Here is a 26,081-nt window from a genome sequence, read left to right as displayed (position 1 = left end):
TCAGAACAGCTTCTAGCTTTAGAGGCACAGGGAGGTATGTGCTTTGTCCAGTACCCTTCCCAGCTGGGAAGGGTTTACTGTCACTCTAATAATCTCTACTTCTTTAGTTGTCCCTTGCTTACATCTCTTCATATTCAGCAGTCATCACTGAGTAAGGGTTGTCTGCTGACCTTTCCTTCAACAGCAAATTCTGAGCCAACTCTGCTGCTCTGCTGAGATAGGGATGTTTTTCTTTCTTTCTGTCTTTTTTTTTCTGTCTTGTGGTAGGGTTTTGTATGTCTCACTTTGACTTTGGCCAAGTGCCTTACAAGCTATGGACTCTGAATGTCTGCCTTATTTGGAGAAAAAGTAGGCTTTTCAGTTGGCTTGACCTCCCAGTAAGTTTCCCACTCTCCTTTGACCTGCTTCTGCCTTGCCACTCTTTGTATTGTTTTTTTCTCTCTTTCACATGTAAGAGTTCACTGATCCTTCTTCCTTCCCCCCAAAGGAGACGAAAAAATGTAGTAACTGCAGCTAATTGTTCCCCAGTCCTTCTGCTGGTGTTTGACGTTCACCCCAGGAATAAGACATTTGCAAGTTCACTTTCATACCAGGTCAGCAGATGCTGCTGCTAGGGATTATACTGTAACTTGTAAAATAGCTTGCTTGAATCATGAATATGGACAGGTTTGCCTCATAGAGCTATTGCCCACTGCATTTTAGCATAGACTGGCAAGTTCAGCTCTGTGCAAGCAGGCTCTGTAGTCAGCCCCTGAGGAATAGTCTGTTCTATCTTTATATTCCAAGAGTAGGCTGTTTAGGTCAGTATTGCTGAGGATAACTATAATTTTAGACGTAAATTCTGATCCCTCAGTTGGACCAATGAGACAAGTGCTAAGCCTTTAAGCCTTTTAGATCAACTGCAGACCATGGTCTACCAGAAAAATGGCTTTGTCTGCAACCAGCTCTTCCTATAGTTAACAACTGGTGAACCAAAGAAAGTGAGTAGCAGAAGTTGGCATGGTGAAGTCCTTGGTCAATGACAATAAGATGCCTGCAAAAAAGATGAATCTTGTGATTTCCCTTGTATTTGCTTTCAAAAGGAAGCATTGGAAGAAGAGGAGAAATAATGCAAATCAATGGTGCAGCAGTCCAGGATCAAGCAGAGAGCCAGTTGTGTTCATTCTTTATTTGTCTGGTGGTCTATAGCGGGAGTTTTTCATAAATTCATGGTTTTACATGGCCCTTGTTGTACGCAGGTACCATGGGAGCAGCAAGTAGATTTGGTTTTAGCTGGGTGCCAACAGGAGGAGTTAGTGCTTTTGCCTTTTGCATTTCTGCTTTCCTCCAAACATGAGCTTCACACGGCAGATAGATATTTCATGAACCTGGTGTTTCCAAAAGATCTGAACTGAGGTTGTCTGAACTTGTTAACTTGTCTGAAGTTATCATTTACTGACCATGCGAAGAAATCAGGGATGTTCAGGTGAGGGACACTAGGAAGGAGTGTCTTTGCTTATCACTGAGTAAGGTGAGACTCACCTGAGTTTTTGTACAATTTTCATCCGCTTTTCTTCTGACACCATTTCTGATACAGCCAGATCTAAATTCATCCCAGTGGCTACTCCAAAGATGAGTTGTATTTGGTCCATTGAATTTGTGTCTTAGAGGCTAAAAGAAGACATACATGTTACAGAAGTGTTGCCTGTGACTGATTGAAGAGAAAAAAGAATTCAGTCCCTTGTCCCAGCCTGTTCATTTCTGTGGGCTTTTCTTCCTTGTCAGAGAACCACAAAATGGGTAAGGTTGTAAGGGACCAGAGTAGGTCATCTAGTCCAGCCCCCCTGCTCAAGCAGCGTCATCCTTATGCACAGTGCACAAAACTGCATCCAAATTTATTTTTTTCAAGGCTCTAGCTAAAGGAAATGGACAACCTGGAATAAATCTTAAAGATATTTTCTTCCCGTCCTCTCCACTTAACTGAATCCTGAAATGTGTTTCCCTGGCATTCTTCCTGCCTGTCTCCCCCATCGTGCTCTCATAGGACTGTTGTTACACACAGAAAGATGTCATTGTGATGGACAGGAGTGACTTTGTAAGGCTCAGTCCGGTGTGGAGAAATGTACTGTTAGGCGTGGAAGGAAAAGGATCAGCATCAGCACAATATCCAAGGATCTGATGTCTTTTTCAGAGTTATGCTTATCCGTACTCTCAAAGCATGCCTTTCATAGTGTTTCTTTCACCTGCAAGCCTTGAAAACCCCAGCCCCTGGTGGGCTGCCTCCCTTTGCATCAGTCCCCATTTTACCACACAGCCACTGCTGTCTGTGTGGTCTTTGAAATTCGCACAGCTTGGTGGCAACCAGTAGGGAGGGAAAATAACGTGTTTTATTTATTTAGAGTCAAGCACAGTTTAAACTCCATTCTAAATAAATAAAAACTCCTAGCCAGATTTATATAAATAAAAAAGCAGATTTTCCCCTCTCTTTTGGCTGCTGTTGAACAGCATCAGTTTCAAGACCACACAAGGAGCTGTGTCGACATCTCAGAAATGTGCAGTAGAAGCAAAGGTAGGAGGGGTAGGAAGGATCTTGATAGCTTGCTTTGGACTTCTAATCCATGGAGGTTTCCTGTGGACATAAAGAAGTAGTCCTGACATTGTGGTGAGTTAAAAAGTTAGAAAACTGTGAGCATCTTAGGTCTCTAACACAGGAATATTTCTATAAAAGACCAGTTTTATTTCAGATGGTTCATCCACTCAACCAAGTCATCTGTGCAAATTGTAGGATTAGTTGACAGAGGTGAGCACTATTATTTCAGTCTATTAGTATGGCCTAGAGGTCATGGAGCACCTATAAAAGGCAGTGATTTGAGGAAGAAACATTTTATTCTTAGGAGGTTGGTCACATTTGTCTTTTGGGGCTTGAGTTTGGATTATACAAAGGTTCCCAGTTTCCATCAAATGGTGCTCCCACACAGGTGCTGACAGTGCCATGTCTCCTATTACAACCATCACTTAGGGAAACTCCAAGCATGGTTTCATTTTCTTGGGAGTGAAATGTATTATGTCTGCATAAGGCTTCAGATCTCTCCTCACTTGCAGACCTGCCAAGCTATCAGGAAGAGTGACAAGCAGCTGCTATATGGAGCACCTGGGTTTTGTTACTGCAGATGAGAGACCATAACAGGCCTTAAATAGATATCTACTTTAAGTGGGTTCCCCTTGTGGCAGCATTTACTGCACTACTCGTGGATGAGGATGGGCTGGAGAACATGATTCTGCTGGTTGCAAGATTAGGCCGAGAACAAAAATAGCCCAGTTAATGATTGTTATTTTGTGACTGGTCAGAGGCCACTACAATTTTGATAAAAAAATAAAAATCAAAGAAACACTCTTGCAAAGCAAAGCTTTTCTCACAGTTCATTACCTCTTTCATATTCTGAACTTCCTTGGGCTGGCGGACAAAATGATCAACAGATGTTAGTCCCATTGAGGAAAAATTTCAAAGAATAATTTTTAAAACATGTCCTTTTATAGCTTGCTTTTCCCATTTTATATATTGTATTTAAAGTTATGTATGGTCACATATCCCACAATACTTTGGGTTGTCTTGTTTTGTTAGTAAAACACCAACTCACTTTTCTCTTCCCGGTTAATGACACTGCTAAGGTCACAGCTTGTCATAGGCAATGGTGTCGGAACTCCTAAACATCTTCCCTAAACTCTTCTCCTGAGGGTAGTACATCTCAAGGCTGTATTGCTCTATGGTCCAGTTAGCAGTAAAATGCCATTTTTCTTTGCACAGATGAAGTAATTACCTACTTCTGTGTGTGCTGGGCCAACTTGCAGATGATTGCTTCAGCTACCAGAAACTTCAGATATTGCAAATGGTCTTTGTCTCAGCCCGCTCAACCCAGAGACGTGAAGAGTTTCCCTCCTGGTTCTACCTAGTGGTGGCTCAGTGAGTCTTTTTCCTTGAGAACACTCCTTGCCTCACTAGAAAGAACATACACTTTGAAAATGCTACTTAAGGGTAATTATTCCATTTAGTTCTTATTATTTATATCAGTTAAGCAAAAATTCTTACTAGTTCTTAGTAACTTTGAAGGTGGGCACTTGGTGGTGGACTTGGCAGTGCTGGGTTAATGTTGGACACAATGATCTTAGAGGTCTTTTACAACCTAAATGATTCTATAGTTCCATGATGCATGAAGATAGGTAGTGTGGCATAGGATCATGCTGCCTGCCTGCCTGAATTTCAGGGCCCCTCAGGTTGTTCCAGGTGTAGGGAAGTGGATTCCATTTTCATGTATGCCTATTATTATTTCAAAAAGAGATGCTACATTTTGAAAACCTTAATGTAGGGAGCTAGGACAGATAGTGCAACATACTTTCAAACTTGAATTATATTGATTTTTAAAAAAATTTTCCTTCTTTAAAAAAACCATTTATTTAATGCTTTCTGCTATGGATAATGTCAGTGACAGTGGACTGTATGTGCAATAAACAGCTTTTTGTGGTTATTAAACACCTAGATCTTGCCTTGCAATTTAACCAGCCGCAAGGTCATTTATTGCATTTTATGCTGAGCTGCCATGAAGGGTTTCACTTACTTATCACAATGGTCTAAGTAACCACAGCAGAGACCATTCATTTTCACAACACAGAACAAAAATTATTTACCTGATTTTAGCTCTCAATAGTAATGAGAGATGTTTAAGGCCTTAAAGATAATTCGATGTATGAGTTTTAATTAATTTCTAAAAATGATAGCTGAGCTATTAGAACTGAACCAGAATGCAGGTGGTTCTATACCTTTTTTGTTGGTGACTATGATACTATCTGGCAAGAATGGGGTCCTGGAGAAATTCTGTGCAAGTTTACATAAAATGATCAGCAGATCCAGGTCTTGGGATTCTCAGGGAGATGGAGCTGCTCTTCCATTTTAATTATTTTAATGGAATTCAGTGTAAATATTAGTCCTGAAACATCAAAAAAATTCTAAGAAATAAAAAATGAAATCCTGCAGGAGGCTATGTTTAAGGAGAATAAGCATAATAAGCTGTGTAACTGTAGGCAGGCTAATCTGGTACTGATTCAGAACAAAAAAAAATCATTAAAATCTTCTTAGGACATACAATTAGCTAAAGATTGTAAAGTAATTGCTGTCAATGAAGATACTTCTATTTAAATCTACTCTTGCCAAATAACTGGATTAGATTTCAAATACTGTGGGCAAAGTTAAATGTGATGACAAGCTGCTCACTTAATAAATTAGATTAAGATAATTAGCAGGAGATAAAAGCACTCCATACTGCAAGGATTAAAAATATTTTGTAAGAAGTATCTATAAAAAGGTTATCATCATCATAAGGATAGAAAAGTGTTTTTGTTCAGGAAATCAGTCAGGCTTATTGCTAGTCCACTGCTATTCATTTGACTCTTTTCTTCGAGTTATTTGTAAATAATTATGAAGCTATTGCTAAAAAAATATTTTGATGGAATCTCATTTTGTTCTGGTAGGACCTTTTTGCTAACCAGGGGGTACTGTTTGATAAGAGTATGTTTGGAAGAACAGAAATTTTATCGCAGACAAATGTGAGCCCAGAGGTGTGTATTTAAGAGAAAGAAGGCCTCCCATGTAAGATTTCTGAATGCTAGAAATTGGTGATCCTGGAAGTTTTAGAGTACGTGGTAGTCACCTAAGCTAACATGAGCTTTTAGGTTGCTTTTAGGAGCATGACTACAGTATTGTGTGAGCAGGTGGGAGAATATTGTGTAGCACTGGAGAGCTGATTATTGTTGTAGATAGGACTGATGAGCTCTTTATTAGATAAGCAGGTTAATTTCTGGTGTCTCTTAGCAAAGGGGATGATAAACCAAGAAAATATGGGTTAAAACACTGCAGGAGTGCTCTAAGGGTCTATTGATACTACAGATGTTTAAGACTCTCAAATACAGTTTATAACTTTCATGTATAGCACACAATAGATACCAAAATATTTGATGTTATAATTTTATCTATAAATATATAAGCATTTGTATAAAGAAGGATGTATATATATGTACCTGTAAGCTTGGGAGGTTTGTGGTAACACACCTTCTTAATTACAACAGCATCCATGTAAAAATCTTAGCCACTTAAAAGAACAAATTAATTCTGTTATTAAGTTGTTGTAATTAAACTTGCTTTACCTCATAAAATATTTTTGCGCTTAAAATGCAGCAGTATCTGGTGTGACTAATATTATATACACAACTATAGCTCCAGACAAGCTTCATTGATATCAGTGGCATAGCGGACAGTAGGACTTGGCCCCCTAAAATTCGACATGTCAATCCTAAAATAATTTAAAAAGGAATTTCTATTATCTCCTCCTCCTCCACACTGTTTGTAACCTGAGAGCATCCATGTGGCTAAAATGCAGACTTGTCTTCTCTAAGCTGAAGACATTCTGCTCATATCAGTGGAGAAACAAACTACAAAATAAGGCTACCAGATGTTCAAAAATGTTTAAAGTTCCTTTTTTGGAAAGGTAGAAAATTAAATGCTAAATAAACATTAAAATGCTATTTTTTCTATATAACTATTCATTTTAATGGCACCCCAAGAGTTCATCCAAAGGTCTCTGGGTCACTAGGGAGAAAGTACAGTATATTTTGGCTTCACAGCCTTCGACTTGCTACAAAGAGCTAATTCTTCCAATTAATGAAATAAATGTTGCTGATATAGATGGGTTGACAAATTAGTTTAAAAGCTAGTTTATTGAAGCAGATAGCAAGTCTGATATGGCTAGAATGCTGTAAGAGGCCTCCCCTGGCAGGAAACACTATTAATGACTATTCACACCTAGTTTACTCCTTTGGATATTTTCTGTCCACAGTAGAACTGCAACAAAACTAGGAAGTGTGAAGACTTTTTGTCATGTAAGGCTTTCAATAGGGCTTTCTGTTTAGGGCAAAAGAAACCCAATGGGACAAGATACTCAGAGAAGCTGAGGTAGCTGTAAGTCTGGTATTCCCTGTTGGGCATACTAAAGTTTGATGTACTATTTAATAAAAAAGCAGGTTAATTTATGGTGTCTGTTAGGAAAGGTGATCATAAACCAAGAAAACATGAGAAAATAATTTCAGGGAATGCTCTGAAGTTTACTGTACTTTTTCTGGGATCAGATGCTGAAAAGTTAAATAAAGCAAGGAAACTTAAGGGAGAATTTCAAGGCTACAAGTCTTTTTATGTGGGTAAAAGACTCTTGGAAACAGTATGCTTTCCTTTCAAAAATACATTCCTCTCCTTGGGACAGCATCCTGAAATAGCTACATTTTAATTCAGTTTGCAACAGTTTATGAGAGCGGATGTATTGCAATGTTGGTATTTCAGGAGTGGATCAGCTCCATGGATTAATGCATTTACATGCCTTTTTAATGGTGGAGGTGGGTTACTGCACACCTGAGACCCTCTGTAGGGCATATTGATGTCTGGCTGCAATTTTTGGGCTTTACAACTTTTAGCTAACTAATGTGATAGCCTCTCTGTTTCCAGACAGGAAATAACACTCGCTGTCAGCTGTACTGTATGTAGTGATGGAAGGTGTGTTCTGCCTTGATACCTAAAGACATAAAAGGGGTTGCAGAGAAAAGTCTGAGGCTTTCAGCTGGTGCCCATCAGTGTAACGTCAGAGGGCTGTAAGGTGATACAGGATGTTGCACACTGCAGTAATCTGGATAGAGCAGAGCTGGCTTTAAATCTGCTACTTGATGGACCACAGTCAGACCTCCTACAGCACAGTGCTCAACCAGGTCTTTGCCAGAGCACAAATATGTATATAGCAAATGCAGGGATCCGTGTTGCTGTAGCTAAGCTGCTTTTTTCCCTCCATGTGTTTGCTTGTTTGGAGCCTGGTCAGCTATGTGCTGTGCTGTGCTAGATACCAAAGAAATGCCGCAACTGGGCAGAAAGCAGTAGTGGAATTATCATTCATGGTCTCCGAGTCCAGCTCAGTGAGAATAACAACTTCAAGAATTTGAATTGAATTTCTTTGCTACTGTATGAACTTTAGTGTTAATTAGCTGTGTGAGCAGACACCTGTGCAGAACTAGCTAAACCTCCAAATCCTGACTGGACATTACTCTGTGGGGAAAAACCTTGCTTATCATTTACGTTCTGGTAGTAGCTTAGTCATAAAAACAGTTATATTTCTGATACATGTGGATAACCTCTTATTGTTTAGAGAGCCCAGGAGAGAAATCTATGCAACATACCAACACAAGAATTTTGTTATCCCTTCTCTTGGGAGAAAAGTATGCAAAGAAAATAATTAATTTGTTGTTTTAAGAAGAATATATTTACCTTCTAAGAATTCCATATCACAGATTGGTTTGATTGCTATCATTAGCCTATCTGCTGCTGCAGTGTTTGCTTTGTTTCTTAAAGAGAAAAAAAATGTGGTAGTATATCTCAAACACCTGGGATATGAAGAGTATAGATTTGTATTAAAAAGGCTGGGTTTTTGTTGTTGTTGTTTTGTTTTTTTTTAATTTTGAAGACTGAATAAAACACAATCTCCACATTTTCCAGCTGTGCTCTGTCTACAGATTGCTCTAGAATTTCTGTGCCTTCAACCTCATCTCTCTCTTTTTAATTTTTTCCCCTCCAAACACTTCCAAGAGCCAAGAGGATAGTTGCTGTTATGCGATAAAGGCTCTGAAAGGAAAAGAATAAATTAACATCAAATGGGTTTCTCCTTCTCCCACTCTGCCTACAGAATGTCTTAAGGAGACCACAGCACAGTATCAGTACTGGCTCCTTACACATTCTGTATCCCAAGAACCCCTCCGATTGCTTTGCAACCTCCAAAAACTTCACTCCAAATAAAACTCCTAGTTTTGTCTTTCTTCTGTGAAATTATTGGTGGTGTCTTCTGGAAGGTGCAAATTGATGAATTCCCTCAGTTCCTCTTAATGTCTGAAAGAACTGGGATTGTCAGGTACTTTTCGGGGGCTACATAAGGACACCCTGCTTTAATTAATGTCCAGTTGGATTCAGATAATGGCATCTCGTGTTTCACACTGTTAAAACTGGTATATGCCTGATGTCACCTGTCTTTGTCAAGGGTACCCCACTGTTGTTGTTTCTATCTAGCCTACATACTAAAGAAAGAGTGTAAGTAAAATGTCAGCACTTACTGACATTTTTGTTGTAACTTACTGACAGCATTGTTTTTCAGTTAATAGTCTTCAGCAAATCAAAGGCTTATGGTTACCTTACATTTCTTGGTTCAGGCAACAGAGGTGAGGACTGACTTTTGGAAGAACACTTTCCTGGGCATGGCAACACCTCTGGTTGTAGCTGACTTGTGGGTCCTTCCTCAGCTTTACAGAGACCTATGAGATACAAAAAGCTGACAAAATGGTGAGTGTAAAGTTCATTGCACAAAGATGGGATTTATTTCTGAACGTCAAAGTGACAGCTTGTTTTGCCATGATTAACAAGGGAAAAAAACCTCTGATGCTTGTGGTAAGAGAATATGGCTGAGAGAATGGAGGGATGGCACTTTAGCTGCGCTGTGCTAATCTTTGTAGCTTTCCTTTGTCTTTTATGAGAGAAAATAACCATGTTTAGAGCTCATTGAAAGCAGCCAGAAAACTCTCGTCACTACATTGTATTAGCTTTGATCTGGTGTACTTGATTATGTATCTTTTGTTTATTACAATTTTGATTCTTTACTCTAAAAATTATACTCAGAGTATTGAATCACTTTTCTCCATATCAGCGGATCTGCTTATTGACATCCTGTTAGAGGTCTTTGCAAATAGTCTTCAAAAAGGAATAAATGAAAGACACCGGTGAAAAGTGAAGTTTGACCAGAGGGCAAAGTTCTGTCAAAAACACTTTATCTTTCTTTGTTACTGAGACACGACCAGATGTTTGTTTATAACAAAATGCTTGCGTTGGGATTTTTGAAAGCCCAGATGAAGAAAACTATCTAATTGCTTCTAGGAATGCAGTCATGTGCTAGCTGCAACCTGGGTTGATGTACCTTAAAATACTATATCTGGAGATTCTGTGAGTGAAATAAAAGTGTATACATTTTTGCTGAAAGGAGATAGGGCTGTTAGTTCAGACACACACTGAACATCTGCTGTGCCTGAGCCTTGTGGTTTGACTAAATTAAAATGTCACATTAAAATGATCATCAGTCAATCAGAATGCTTCCTCACTCTGAGAGACATAACATCACGCTCGGTGCTGCAGTTTCCAGAGAAGTCAATGTGTTATGCTCAGAAAAAGAAATCAGAACAGTGAAATGTTTCACAATTGGGGTTTGTTTGACTTGTGTGACATCACAGACTAATGTTTAACCCAGGATCAAACAACTTCGATTTTGTTGTCCCAAATGATTTTAAATCTAGCTAGTTATTTTAATTATAAATTGTGATTATTTTAATCTTGGCTATTAACTCTAGTTAGCAAAATGAAATGTAATTAATATTCTAACTTTTGGAGAGTTTCCAATCAATAAAGCTGTAGCACAGACCACAAATTTGTGTTGTTTCAGTGGCACAGAGATCATTTTCCTTTTATTTAAACTCCTGGATAGCTATTTAAGACTATCAGACTACAGATCTTATGAATTATAGAAGCAGAAATTTCCAGACAAGCTCTGTTTTATTAATAAAAAGAAAGGCATTACTAAAAGAAAACCCAATTCTACCAGAAAAATTAAGATAACCCCCTTTCACTTAGCATTTAGCTGTAAGTTGTCCATGGTAAAGGATTATTTCTATAAGCACAATACAATTTGCTAAAAATTAAGTAAACATTTGTCTGAAATACCTTATGTGATGACTTGCAAGGCCTTTTGCTGTATAAATTTTGAATTACTTAGAATTAAAAGCCTTCTTGCATTTATTAAGACATTTAACAAGTTCAGTTTTGGTTTTTTAATGAAGTAGAGAAGGTGTATTTTCTTTTGCACAGTGCATGTAACAATGTAATTTCTCAAGTTTATTTAATGTAGATTAGTCATAAAATGTATTGAGCACTGTTGAAGTACTGTGCTAATGAAAAAAAATTTCCATAAATCAACATACAGCAAGCTGATGTCACCTTTCAGAAATACCAACTGTATGTTGAGGAAGCATCTGGTGCAATTTGGATGTTTTTTTGTCAATTAATTCAATAGCCAAATGTGAAAAAGAGCTTACTGCAAATATTTCAAAATTCTTGCTGATGGAAGTTACAGACCTGTATTGAGAGACTGGAATCAAGGGACAGATTATGCCCATTTGGAGCCTGAAGTAGGTTATAGCATATGGATCCTGTGTGCTTCTTCTGCTCCCCTTCTCATTCCTTCCCTCACACACTCCTGGAACTGCAATGAGAGGAATTCTTCCTTCTGTGGAAGCATCAGTGATCCTTTTCCTTTGCAGACAGGGGATTTCTTGGAAGACCAGACAGCTGCGCTTTGGAGGCTTGGCCTGCCTGCTGCACCTTTCCCTGGGTAATACTTGACCACTCCTTTATTGGAGGGATGCTGAAATAGGCCTTGCAGTGATAGATCTCACTGAGATGAAAAAATGTGTTCGTACTGCAGACCTTAAAAAGACCACACTACATTGGATAAATGCCATGTTGTCAACCTTTTTTAAAGAAAAAAAAATATTTGAGTGCTAGACTCGTTTGAAAAATTAAAAAATTAACTAAGAATCCAGTATTATCAGATGATCCCATTATCAGAGATGGTAAGGTATAGTATTTAGGTGTCTGCATGTTAAACTCTCCTACCTGAAGCTGATCCAAAAAGTCACATTTGCAGGCAAAAATGTAGTTCTGTGTAAAGTTCTAAGGAAGAAAGCTCTGTTCCTTAAAGGGAAGATGATAGTGGCAGAACAAAACAGTGATACCTCAAAATGAGGTAGTCATTACTTTCTCATCTTGGATATTTTCTTTCTATTGATAACTGACCATGTCAGATTGCTGATGTCATGTCCACATATCCCAGCTCCTTTCTCATTGTAACTTTTACTGTCTTCCAAAGGAAAAAACACTGTAGGAGTAATGAGCAGCTTCTTGATAAAACAAGTAAGGTTCTTGTTACTGAGGGAAGCACTTTCTGTCATTTAGTCTGTGATCACCATGTGTCCAGGATGAGTGCACCTGCTCAAGGGTAACAGTGCATAGCCTGTCAGCTCTTCTCTACCTGCCCTATCACATGCTCCCAGCTCCCATATTTCTACTGAAGGGCAAATCTGACACAGCTATGCACAATGCTCACTGCAAAGTCAGTTATCATGAGAGCAGTTAATGCACTGTAAAGTTATTCCTGAGCTTGCCTTGTGGTATCTTCTCTATGCTGTCATGCCTTGTTCAGTGTTTTACTGACACTTGAGAATTTCAGAAAAGCATAAAGTAATCATAGTGTATTATTGTCATCTGCATTTCTCATGCGTAGCTTATCATAAAAGGTTTCTTAAACAATTTCTTGGGTTTTTTTCCTTTAAGTGTTACTGCAAATGACATCATTTGTGTGTGAGCTTCAATTGGATATGGTAACACCTTGTAAAGTACTTTAACATGACAGAAATAATTAAATAACATTTGGGTTTGGTTTCAAAGATCTTCCCTTTAGGATGCTACAGTAAATTCAGTCCCAAGATTGACACCCTTTTCTCTTTATAAATTTACTTTTTGGGGGCCAACATTTCTTCATGGTGCAACATAATTTTTTTAAAAGGAAAAGCTACAATACTGCTCTATATCTACATTGGCTGTCCTTAGCCTTTGGAAAGAACATGGATTTACAATTAAGCATCAGGGATGCTCTATTTGGGTTTGTTAAATCCATTAACAAGCAATAAAATCTCTGGTTTTCAATCTTTCTCACTATTCATGTATTTTTTTCATCCCACCCTTTCACCCTTGGCTTTGATTTTCTTTCACTTTTGCCAGTTTCTTTACAATCACTAAATAGAAGTGATGCCACTCCTGCTTCACAGCTCAGCAGACAGGGAACACTGTGTTGGGCCATGTCTATTCAGCCTCTGCTGCTTGTGCAGTTTGTTATAACTGAGCTTTGTCCATTATACCTCTAAAGCCCCTCTGAATGAAGCCTATCTAGTAAGGCCAGGCTCTTAAAATGGATGTGAGTACTACAGGTTCCTTACAGTTCTCTGTATTCAGCCATTACAGCACAACTGTTTTTCACAATATTCTTCTTTAACCCAATATACTCTTGCACTCTCCAGCCTATATAATCCTTCAAGTTCTCAGCAGGACCTAGGATTCCAAGAGATTCACTGAGATGTCAGTGTATTTTCAAGCTCCAAAATGAGGCTTTGTTTTTATAAAATTAAAATAATTTAAAAAAAAAGAAAGAAGATGCTAGAACAGAATAGATTCTGTAAACACAGTTCAGAAGTATATGTATGGAATACAACACTCCTAACTAAAAGTCTTCATCATTTCTTCTCCCTGGATTCTGACTAACCCTGGATGGAATAACATACAAAACACAAGGGTGTCTCATGAGAGCAAGGCACGTTTATCCTCAATAGGCAAGAAAGGAAAAGGACCTCACCCTGTTAGTCACTGTGGTGATTAGAACATTTATTGGTTATGGGGAATGATGGCCTTTGCCACAGCCCATCTGTAATGGGTAAAGTTGGTTTGCAGTTAGTTAGGAACTGCTCTCTGGAATGAAGCAGACCTCTAACAATATCTTCTTTGCCCTGAGCAATTGCAGGTGACATCCACATTGATACTGAGGAGAAAAAGCTGAGAGAGAAATAGCAGGCTGAAAGAGGTCTAAGGGAAGCATTCCAGAGGTTGCTGGGCAGAATTCAGAAGGAAATTTCTAGAGAGAAAAACAGGATGCCTGTGTGGATATTTTGGTGAATCTAAAATCTTACAAAGAAAAGGAAGAAAATCCCAAGAGAGGTGATGCCCAAAGCCTGTCATTTGGTTTTTTTGACACTCTTGAGTCCTGATGATGCCTGGCATTTGGAAGGAGGGATAGGAATGGGAGAAACAACCCATCACCTGGAGGGAATTTGGAAGTGTTCATGGAGAGTGCACAGCATGCAGGAGAGGGAGTGATAAAAGTGCCACTCAACAGGGGGAGTTCCTCAGGGGAGCACTGAACACTAGCACAGCAGACAAATAATTCTGGAAACACTTTGCTAGCTGTTGGCTGGGGGTATAGCCAAGGCAAGGACTGAATATAGAGGCAAGAGCTGTTATTCAGTCAAACTCTGTAGCTGCACAAAACATGATGCAGAAGCCTCCTCTGAGTCTGAAGCAGGTACAAAACTTCTACACAAAGCAGAATACAGGTTGAAAAATACCACGCTGTGTTTAACTTACGCTTTTCTGCATGGCAGTTTTGGAGGACTGGAGCACTTTTAGTTTAGATGTAGGCAGTGTGTTGATGGGATCAATATACTGGGGTTTCAGGAAAAGCTGGAGGCAGCAAAAGGTGAAATGTAAACATGAATATTTACAAATAAGTGTTTCTCAGCATATATGAATACAAAAGCTTCTGCTGATAAAATTTGCAAATGTATTTGGGGGAAAAATATCTTTTACTAGACCGAAATCTTGTCAACCCCATCAAGAGGGTATTCTTACTGGAAATACAGGAGACTTACCCACTAAAGCCTTTAAACTTGTCTTTCAGGTATCAGGGATGTTTACACCAGGTTAAGAAGTGATCTGAGGAATGGGTTTGTCTCCAGAAGACTTCCTTTGCTATTAGGTGTGTTGCTTGTAGACCAAGTAGGTAAACTGTGGTGTCACAGTGAGAAATTTGAGCTAGGGAAATGGAATATTCAGGCTTAACTTGCTAGCATGGGGTGAGGGTTTTTGAGGTCCAAGCTTGCCCTCAGAGGATTGCTCCTGAGAGCTGAGTAGGTCTTTTAGGCCTTTCCATGAGCTTGGCTTCACCTGCTGAACTTCTGCTGGCACTGCAGTGCTCCCACAAAGAAACATTGCCTGACACCCCCTCCACTGCTCGTTTGGTGGGACCTGCAGCCTGGTCCATGCGAGAAGCAATGTGGCATGTCTGACCACAGTGGAGCAGCTGGCCTAGCTGGCCTCTCTCTTTCCCTCCCTCCCTCCCTCCTGCAGTGCTGGCATTGGCTCACCTGCAGAGCAACCTCAGCCTTTGGGACTGTGACTTTTCAGGTTACAGTAAGTTCAATTAGAGTTAAGGTTCACTGCAAGCTGCTGATGAACTGGCAACCGCTGTCTTGATGATCTGTTTGTGATTATCCTGCTGAGAATTTAATTTAGTTTTATTTTTGCCTGTTGATATTTGCTGTACGAGGGACCAGACATTGCATTGCATACTCTGCATGAAACGTTATGGTTGCTTTTCAAATATGTAAATAGAGACAAGTTATTTCTCTCAAATCTCTAGCTATTAGGACTCATTTTTAGTGCTACATACGTTTACTACAAATCCCTTCGTTTTGGAAGCCCCTGTTTCTGTTCTCAAATCTCAATCTCTATTTAAAAGTAATATTAGAGTTGATTAACTGTAAGGAAAATAAATACTTGCTGATTAAGCAGTGCCCCTAAACACAGCAGATAGATTATTTTCAATGATGGATTCAAACACCTTCAGGAACTGCTTGGTCTTTCTGTTTACTATTATCAGTGCTGTAATTTTGTTATCAAGACTGGCAGTTTCTTCTCACAGAAAAACTTTATTGCAAGGCTGACCTGTCTAATACCTCCCTATTAGTAACAGAAACAAATAAGAGTTGATTGTTCAGCTGCTGTCATTTAAAAAGACTAAATCAACCTGCCACAAAAGAATAATTCCCTCTGGTAACTTTATCCATTTGCCCTTGGTGGTGACACTGTGGATACCACCCTGGTTGAACTATATATTAGTTCCTAGGGAAGCACTTTGAAATATATAGCTCTGCACAATGTTGTAATTGAAAAAAATTCAATAGCCATGCATGGTTCAGTAATCTGAAAAGAATGCAAAGGTTCAGTTCTAATTGCTTTGCACAATTTAGTACCATTTTTTCTGTGCTTTCCAAATGAATTTATTCTGTTCTATGTGTATCTATTATATGATTTGGCAGCACTGCCTATATACAGGCAGCTCTGTTTTTTAAAAACATGTATCAGTATTTTCATTTTATGTTTTGACCACATTTTAAAAAGACTTACCTAACCAAATGACCCACTCTGGGTGTTTGCTCTTCCATCAGGAAGGGTGTCTGCTCCTCTAGAGTTCTGCAAAGGATTTGGTAACCTGTCAAATGAGTTAAGAGCCTGATTTTAAGATTATCCATTAAAGCAGTCTTTCTTTTATCATGTGTTGGAATTGAGTCTCTACATTCTCTTTGGATTGGGGAAGCTTTAAAAGCTGCCATGAAATATGGATGCTTTATAGCATCCACTCAGATTGACTTTTATTTATTTTGCATACAATTCTTCCATGTTTCTAGATATTAAACCCTGTTAACTGCCTATCTGTGGAGAGCAGCTATTCTGAAATCTAAGGAAAAATGACTCTGGACAGACAGTCATCAGATTGGAACTTCAGCTTTATCTTAAAATTGCTCTTTTATTTTAAACAATTGACATTACTTTATTGTCACATTTTGCTCTTAGTGCATTCCTCATATAAATCCTACATATAGTATGACCATACTTGAGATCAATTTTTTAAAGCAAGTTTATCTAAAGAACTGTTAATAATATTAATATCTATAAATACCCCTGAGATTAAATCACCTTGCTTTTTTCAAGGCAAATTATCATACTCTGACAGGGATGGTAATAAAAGTTAATTAAGGTGTAATTCAAAATATCTATATCTATCTATCTATCTATCTATCTATATCTCAGACTTTTTCTTCCAACTAACTAGAGGAATCTTTTGGTTGGTGGGGTTTTGCATCTGCTTATTTTGAGATTTCTGCACTGTTTTTGTAACGATATGGATGAAAAAAGAGTCATACTGGGAGTTGAAGCAGGCAACACTAATAGGGTCAAATTGTTAAAGAGCTTAGGAAAAATGCTTGCAATATTTTTTAAGGTCTACATAGATATATATGTACAAAAGGCATGAATATAAATACAATCACACATTTCATGTGCGCCAAAATGTGTGCTAGTAAATATTACAGTGCTTTTGGGAGGCTTATTGGAAACTCAATCCCAGATGAGGGAAGTGTGTGGGAATAAGTATATTGTCAGACTATCAGGATGTGAATGGTATAACAGCAGAGAGAAGCAACTTTCTTTTAAAAAGTAAATTTAAAATAAAATTTGTCTTCTCTACTTCCGGTCAGAAAACCAAAGACAAATGTAGACCAAGGAAGAGAGAAGATAAAGAGAAATAAATTAAGATAAACTGAAGTAAAAACAATAGATGGTTGAGAGGAAGTGGAGATCGAAATTCTTTTAGATGTCACTCAGTGGAATTGCACAATGTTCTTTGTTCTGGACAAGCAGGCTTCGGAAAGTCTGTAGGAGACATGGAGGAGTTTCTAGATGTTGGAGTCTTTTGTATACATGTCAGTCTCTGGGTAGTTCTAGATGTAAATTCTTGAAGCACCCTAACTTTCAGCATATTGGTATCCCAATGATATGGTCTTATTATTCAAGAATTAAACTCTTTTATACAAACTAATTTCTAATTCCTTATTGGTATATTGATTATAGGATATAATACTGTTTTTAAGATGGGTAAATACCCATAAAATTCAAATACCTTAAGATAACCAGTAGTAATTTCCTCTCTTTAGCCTTTTTTGATAAATCCTGCAAACAGTTTGGAAATGATTACTCAAACCTTGGCTAAATAATGGTCAGATCCTGACTGCTTTCTGTGGAGGCAGGTATGGAGTCAACTGGAGGTTATTTTACTAGAGCTGAAAAAAGAAGCCTTGAATTCGGAATTAATAATAGGATATAGAATGAAAGAGTTAACTTCTACAGTTTCACTGCCATTCTTCTGTTGCAGGGACATTATTAACAAAGGCTTGATTGTTGTTTTGGCCACAAGTATTAAGTACAAAAGAACTTTATGAAGGTCTCAGACATGGACTGGCATTTAGACTGACTGTCCTTTTCCAAAGCAGCTTTTCTCCTAAATAAGTGCATTATTAAAACATGGTAGCTTTCATTAAATCTCTATAATCTTCCATCAGGAAAATGGCATTAGTCTGCTAGCCAGGAAAATATGGTAAGTCCAAGCAGTATCCCTGTTATTAGTACTTGATTGTCAGTTGGACTGTTTGATCAAAGGCATGGAGATTTTGATGTTGTTGTAGAGCAAAACTAGCCCAATATACTCAGGACTGTGTGTGTGTGCTGGGGTTTATAACAAGTCCAACTCTTTATAAATACTCAACCTAAAATCCTAAAGACTGCGCAAAATACTACTCTTGCACTGATCTAGGTCCTTCTTGAGTGATGTGATTGTGTCACTAATGGAAATGCTCAAACTAGCATAATTTATTAGCATGAGAAAACAAATAAGTGCGTAACATGTATTTACCAAACATAAATGTGTCTTCCTCTAAAGGTTGTAGTACTGGGAACTGTAAGTGTATACAAAATAAAATTATTATTTTTGCATTTAAGTTTTGGTTAGATTATACTAAATAACTTGATTTAAAATCACACTTCTAAATACAGGTTCAGATGTGAGATTAGAGGCATCTCTAAGGGATTAATCCATCTCTTTGGATAAAAGCACTAGAGATAGAGAACTGGCTAATAACAGTTACTGATGTGGTTTTTTAATGAGTGGATTTGCATGTTTCTGTCCAAATTGTCTTTATGATTTATAATTAGTTCTTGTCTACTCACCACTTTTGAGGAAGTGACATAGTCACACCAGATTGAGGTAGAGAGTGGTGCACAGGAGATCTATGTGCATAGTGTCTGAGTACACACCACCACAGAGAAGTACTCAGGTTGTCTCTGTCATCATCTTTCTTCTAGGGAAAGGCAATAATAGAAAAGATCATGGAGCTGTTTGTGCTGGAAGTCCACTTGTCCCTTGCCCATCATCACTGCTCTTCCTGCTTCCGCTGAAATCACTGTCAGCTGCCATTGACTCCAAGGGAATGAGCATGAAGTCCCATGTGAGAAATATGAAAATGATGGTAGTCCTAGACTTCTGAGTTATATAGGAATGCAATTATCTTAAATACAGGCTGTTACTACCACCACAAAAAAGGGAGGGAGATGCAATTACCCAGAGAGCAAGTGGCATGCTTTTCATTGATTAGACTGTCCTGTTTGATTAAATTCCTCAGAATTTTTAATTTGCTAACCCTAATTGCTGCCTTACATTTTTCTTGTGTCCCTTTGTTCTAATTCATCTGCTTTCAGGTCCAGATTTATTTTTTCAATACATTCAGATTCTCCACAAACTTATCCTGTCATTATGTGTTTTGTCTCTCTCTGCAGATGGTTATTTGACAGAAAGTTTCCATTGACTTCAGAGAATGGGTCCTGTAAATACCCTTTGTGGTTCTCAGATGGAGTACTTGCAAAATGGAATTGATTAAAAGGTCAAAAAACATTACTGTTGCAATGTCTGAATTGCTCCATCAAAGTGATAGTGTGACAAATGTGTATAAATCTTTTCATGGGACTGGTCTGGATTTAAAAAGAAAAATTCTATCTTTTAGATCAGCTTTCTGATGTTTCCCAGCAAGAGAGACATTTTCAAATTATGGATAGAAACTAGTCTTTCCTCTTATACTAGTGTCAATTATTAGTAACTGTGGATGTAATGAGGTTCTCCTAGTCTGAGCTACAGTAGTAATTAGATTCATAGTATTTAATCTATTTTTCAAACTCTGGAAATTCTAAGTTGTTCAAAGCAACTGTTTTGAAAACAATAGCTTCATTAGTATATCTTGCTAAGGTGAGACTTTTTGCAGAAAGTACATGTAAACAAAGCATACCTGGGTCTTTCAACATCAGCATCACTGATGGGGAACCAGTAAGTGTAAGTAATTCCAGACTTTTTTCTCTTGTAGTACATGCCATAGGAGAAGACATAGGTGTATGATCTCCCTTGCTCAGAAAGTCATGGAAGGCCAAAAAAAGTCTCAAAGGTAATGATACTAATTTATAAGGATGTCATGGCCTGGGTTTGGCAAAAGGTTCATTTCTCAGCTTATTTTCACAGCAGCCTTTACTGTCTTGTTATCTAGCTATCCTACAACAGGATACAAATTTGCCCCATACCATTTAAAAAACACCCCACGAATAATTATTGGCCACTGCATCTTAGTTATCTTCACTGAATCTGAATGGAGACAACATAATTGGAATTTTTACTGCCAGCTAGGTAAGCCCCATATGGCACCTCCTCCTTGTGATTTTCCTAGCAGCAAAATGTCACTGAGCTGATGGGTACACTCCACAGTAAAACACAGACCTTTGCTCTATAACGAAAGCAAAGCCTCAGTGTGAATAACCTCTGTGGCTCTCCACTCACTTGAGAGCAGAGAGAGATAATTTATGTCTGTCTGCAATATCATGAGTGAACTGGGCACTTGAACTAAGCCTCAGGAGCTTTAATAGGGAGTTGTTTCTACCTTTTCTTATGTGCTCCTGTAAAAGCAGAATTTATTTTGGGATGTAGTAATTTGTCTCACTCTTGTTTTACCTAGGCAATCACTGGGCAGACTTTAAACTAGGAGGAGGGCTTTAAACTAGGTTTGAAGGGGGAAGGGATTGAAACCAGGCTCTCCAGAGAGGAGCCTAAGGGGGGGAAACCCGAGTTAAGAGTGAAATCAGCAGCCCAGCTGAAACACCTGTACACCAATGCACACAGCATGGGTAACAAACAAGAGGAGCTGGAAGCCATCGTGCAGCAGGAAAGCTATGATGTAGTTGCCATCATGGAAACGTGGTGGGATGACTCACATGACTGGAGTGCTGCCTTGGATGGCTAGAAGCTCTTCAGAAGGGACAGGCAAGGTAGGAGAGATGGAGGGGTAGCTCTATGTGTTAGAGAGTCTCTTGACTCTGTAGAACTTGAAGTCAATAACAATAAGGTTGAGTGCCTGTGGATCAAAATCAGGGGGAAAGCCAACAAGGCCTTCCTGGTGGAAGGCCTTCTGTTAAGGAACACCCAACCAGGATGATGAAGGTGATGAATTATTCTACAAGCAGCTGGCAGATGTCTCCAAATCGCCAGCCCTTGTTCTTGTGGGTGACTTTAGCCTGCCGGATGTCTGCTGGGAACTCCACACAGCAGAGCAGAGGCAGTCTAGGAGATTCCTAGAGTGTATAGAGGATAATTTCCTGCTCCAGCTGGTAAATGAGCCTACCAGGGATGGGGCCCCGCTAGACCTTCTGTTCTCAAACAGAGAGGGCTGGTGGGAGATGTGGTGGTGGGAGGCTGTCTGGGGCACTGTGACCACGAAATAATAGTTTTCAATGCTCAGGGATGCAAGGAGGGCCATCAATAAAACCTCTACGCTGGACTTCTGGAGGGCAGATTTCAACCTGTTCAGAAGACTAATTCAGTGTACCTTGAGAAACAGCCCTTGAAAACAAAGGGGTCCAGGAGGGATGGAGGTTTTCCTTGCCCTTCCTTTTGCTATTGATGTATCTGTAGAAGGACTTTTTGTTATCCTTCACAGAAATGGCAAGATTAAGTTCAAGTTGTGCCTTCATCTCCCTGATTTTCTTTCTGCATGACCTAACCATATTCCTAAACTTCCAGCCCTTTTTTCTATAATTGGTAGGCTCTCTTTTTTACCCTAATTTCCTTCAAAATCTCCCTGTTCAGCCAGACGGGTCGTCTTCCCCACCAGCTTGTCTTTCAGTAGACTGGGACAGCCTGCTCCTGTGCATTCAAGACTTCCTCCTTGAAGCACTTTGGCCACAACAACCCCATGCAGTGCTACAGGCTGGACACAGAATGGCTGGAGAGCAGCCAGGCAGAAAGGTACCTGGGAGTGCTGATTGACAGGAAGCTGAACATGAACCAGCAGTGTGCCCAGGTGGCCAAGAACGCAAATGGCATCCTGGCCTGGATCAGCAACAGTGTGGCCAACAAGTCCAGGGAAGTGATTCTTCCCCTGTACTCAGCACTGGTGAGGCCACACCTGGAGAACTGTGTCCAGTTCTGGGCCCCTCAGTTCAGGAAGGATATTGAGGTGCTGGAGCAGGTCCAGAGAAGAGCAACAAAGCTGGTGAAGGGACTTGAGCACAAGTCCTATGAGGAGAGGCTGAGGGAGCTGGGGTTGTTCAGCCTGGAAAAGAGGATGCTCAGGGGAGACATCATCACTCTCTACAAAGGAGGTTGCAGCCAGGTGGGGGTTGGTCTCTTCTCCCAGGCAGCTATCAGTAAGACAAGAGGGTGTGGTCTTAAGCTCTGCCAGGGGAGGTTTAGGTTAGATATTAGGAAAAAATTCTTTACAGAGAGGGTAATCAGACATTAGAATGGGCTGCCCAGGGAGGTGGTGGATTCTCTGTCCCTGGAGGCTTTTAAGATGAGACTGGATGTGGCACTTAGTGCCATGGTCTGGTAACCATGGCAGTAATGGATCAAGGGTTGAACCTGATGATCTCAGAGGTCTCTTCCAGCCCAGCTGATTCTATGATTCTATGACTGGCATCGTGATTGTGCACATATTATTTGTAAAGTTTATATGTGTTTTGGGTGGATTTAAGAATGGGCTTAAATTTCAGAAACTTCAATTTTTGGTCGCGGATTCACAGAAAGGTTGAGGCTGCAAGGGACCTGTGGGAGTCATCTGGTTCAGTTTCCCTACTCAAGCAGAACCACCCAGAGCCAGTTGCCCAGGACCACGTCCAGAAAGCTTCTGATCATCTCCAGTGAGGGAGACTCCACAACCTCTCTTGGCAACCTGTGCCGGTGCCCTGTCATGCTCACAGTACAAGTGTGTCCTGATGTTCAAAGGGAACCTATAGTGTTTCAGTTTGTGTTCACAGCCTCCTGTCCTTAACTGAGCACCACTGGAAAAGCCTGACTTCATCTCGTTTGTGTCCTCCCTACAGGTATTTATACATATTGAGGTTCTTGATCCTATCAAGACAATAATTTCAAAGGAAACAGGATTTGTCAGGGAAAATCAGTTTGCCTATGGGTTTGAACAAAGTTGGTTTTGCATGAGTACCTATATCTGTAGGATGTGTCACAGGTGCCTAATGTCCACTCTGTTGTCTGCAGGCCATTTACAGACCTGCCTTTTGATCACAAAGTAGCACTTTCACTGCATGGACAACAGGGCTGGCTGGCCCCTGCATAGTTTGAGGCACACATTTGAGGCACATTGTCACATGCAGGGTGAAGGGAAAGATGGTAACAGGGAGCAGCCACGAAGTACTGAATTAGTTTGTGAGACTAGTAAGTGGTGATGTGGCAGATGAACTGTTGTGGTGGGCAGATGGCAACCAATAAACCTGGGTTGGAGGATGATAAGGAATGTCTAATTGAATCAAGACAAGTGACCTTGTTTCTTAAACAGTGAGAAGTATTCACTGTGTGAGACTGTCCTCTGGAAACATTTAGGGATTGCTGGTGTTATTGCAGTTTATCTAAATTATTTGGATAGCAAAAAGTATTTTTAGAAAAATATGACTGCATAATCTAAAGTACTATATAGAAACAGTAGAAATATTGCAGTTCAGTAAAACAGGAAAAATAAACTGTGACAGGACAGTGCAGTTCTGTGTTTTACAGTGTCTAATGAAATGATAGATGGCAAATGTCAAAGACAGAATGTGCTACTACATAATCCTCTCAAATGCTTTTAATTTCTCAGAATTAATTCACTGTTCCTCCCCAGACCATTATTTCTTAGCAACATTTGTGATTTCTCATACAATAATATTACTTCAACAAAAGCTCCTTTGGATGAGTGTAGGCTGTAAAGTAGCACACTGCCAAGTTAGGAAATAGATCTTTTTCAAATAAAGTCCTATAACAGGAGAAAATAAACACACAATATTAAGGAGAAACTTCTGGAGAGGTTCCCCAAATTCTGTCACCACTGGAAAGGAAGGCAAATCCTTATCTTTTGTAGTTTTTCCTGGCTAGCAAGAGGAGTTGTACACAAAAGCTTCCCCTGTTCCCTTTGATCTGCTCTTACTGCTGTGCACCAGTATCAGGTCTGGTCTTAGCTGATGACCCGTATGTGCATGCTGAGTCCTGGCTTGGTGCCTGGCTGGTCTTGCAAAAAGCTCAGGGTCTGCCAAATTAGAGGGCACTGTCCCTTCATGTCTCTTAAGCTGCAGGTCTTTACCTCCTTTTAACTCTGTTTCATGTTCCTGCTCAAATTTATATCTGCTCCCTTGGTTTTACAGTGCAAGAAACTGAGCATGGGAAAGAAAAATAGGAGCATGTAAACAGGTAGTGCACTGTAATCTAAGTGCTGAAGCATGGCTCTCATCCCTTCAGTTCACCTGTTAAAACAGCTCTGGTGGCTTTCAGATACCACACATGGCTGTCATGGCTTTGCCAGCAGTGTTGGTCTGCACTCGTAATATTCACGTTCTGTTGTATTTTTGGCAGGCTACTCACATTTTCCTGAGGAAGGAACACATTCAAGGGAAGAAAAACAATTCAAAAGCATGGAGCTACTGAAAAACAAGGTTCACTGCCACCTCCCCTATGATAGCATTGCTGTGAGTAAAGCTTCATCACCAGAGTTATGTACAGCTATTGCAGTGCTGGGCTGTCAGTTCTTGTTATTTAGAAACTGAGCAAATGGATTGCATTACTTCTTCAAACAATCTTCTGAAATCAGGCTGTTGAACAGAACAACAGGCACCAGTGCAGCTATATACTGTCACATGGTTTGAATTGAAGCAGTCATCTTTCCTCCACTGCCCCTGCAGCCTCAAGGAGTTCCAGAGTTGGTGCACTACCAGGGAAGTACAGAACTGAAATGCAAAATAACTGTGCTTTCTTTTTCTTTTTTTTTTTTTTTTTTGGTTTGTTTGCTTTTTGTTTTGTTTTGTTTTGTTGTTGTTGTTGTTTTTGTTATGAAAGTGTAGAGCTGTTTCAGTTGGTCCAGGGCCAAATTAAAATACTCAGTGAAGAAAAAGCCTTACAAATACAAAAATATAAAGGAGACCATAACATGCAGTGGAAATTTTAGCCTTTTTTGAGGATTCCAAAGGCTTTTTGGGAATTGTGGTAGTCTGTGAAAAGTCTGAAATTTGTGACAGTTTCAGTAGCATCATGGAACCTGTTTAATAAAAATTCCTGTCACTTTGTGGAGCATTTGTAGTAAATTACCAGACTAGGAGTACCCACACATTGGAAAATTTAATTCTTATGATGCTCTGCTACCATTACGGGCCCTTCAGTATTTCAATATTGCTTTGAAAGTAAAGCAGCAGTAGCATAGAATTCCTTTTAGCCATAAGAGGGCAATGGGTACAGAAATCCATCATTCTATATACAAAACTAACTTACAAATGATGGAAATATAATGATTTCTGTTTGCATAACCTATTTTTTTGTTAAATGTGTGCTGAACATAACTAGAATCACAGTTCCTGAAATATACTATGTGTGACCCAAGTGCAAGGCTGATTATAAATAATGTTAAAAATCTGTGGATATTTTGCTTCTGTGGGACTTCTGTGGTCAGTAGCACTTATTTCTACTGTTTGCTTTTGGTCTTCTGCATAGAGATTGTGCAGAGCCTAAAATGTTTAAAAATAAAGTTTAATAGACAGAATCTATTAACTAACAGTCCCACCCTCTTGCAGTTATAATTTATGACTAAAAATGTGAGAAAAAACCCCTGCATATAAAATCCTTGAGTATCACACTGATGTCAGTGCTATCCTCATGTAACCACTATCAGCTTCTTTTCCAGTTAACAGATTAGCAGAGACAGTTTGTCTTTTCCAGTGGCAGTGACAAGAGGTGGCAAGTATGAAATATGACCACGTTTGTGTTTGGAAGAATTCCGGTATTTTATGCTAAGAAAATGTTCACGTATTAAGTAAAAGTGAGAAGAAAGTGAGATGAGAATAATAGAAATAATTCCTTAGTTTTAAAAGTACAAAGACTTCCTTGTTAAATCTCATTAAAGACCCCTCCTTTTGAACTGCAGAG

At 39.3% G+C, this 26,081-nt stretch overlaps 2 long non-coding RNA genes across 3 annotated transcripts in view; one reads left to right on the top strand and one right to left on the bottom strand.

Annotated features, from left to right (window-relative positions):
• LOC127469163 (uncharacterized) overlaps positions 1-26,081 on the top strand; it is a 96,232-nt gene that overhangs the window by 19,498 nt on the left and 50,653 nt on the right. Inside the window, exons 3-4 of the long non-coding RNA XR_007903875.1 lie at positions 9,262-9,391; positions 24,522-24,634. This is a non-coding gene — a long non-coding RNA (uncharacterized LOC127469163). The remainder of the gene's footprint in view (positions 1-9,261; positions 9,392-24,521; positions 24,635-26,081) is intronic.
• On the bottom strand, positions 1,524-11,706 carry LOC127469164 (uncharacterized). Of its 2 annotated transcripts, none has more exons than XR_007903876.1 (3): positions 11,228-11,706; positions 9,243-9,380; positions 1,524-1,650 (listed from the first exon to the last, which is right to left on the bottom strand). It is a non-coding gene; the product is annotated as an uncharacterized LOC127469164 (long non-coding RNA). The 2 variants fall into 2 exon arrangements; XR_007903877.1 differs by lacking the exon at positions 1,524-1,650 and adding an exon at positions 6,059-6,119.

This window comes from Manacus candei, unplaced genomic scaffold (assembly GCF_025592945.1).
Source record: "Manacus candei isolate 608988 ecotype Guabito, Panama unplaced genomic scaffold, ASM2559294v1 h1tg000017l, whole genome shotgun sequence".
NCBI classification, from domain to species: Eukaryota; Metazoa; Chordata; class Aves; order Passeriformes; family Pipridae; genus Manacus; species Manacus candei.
This window is presented reverse-complemented; position numbering and strand designations above follow the sequence as displayed.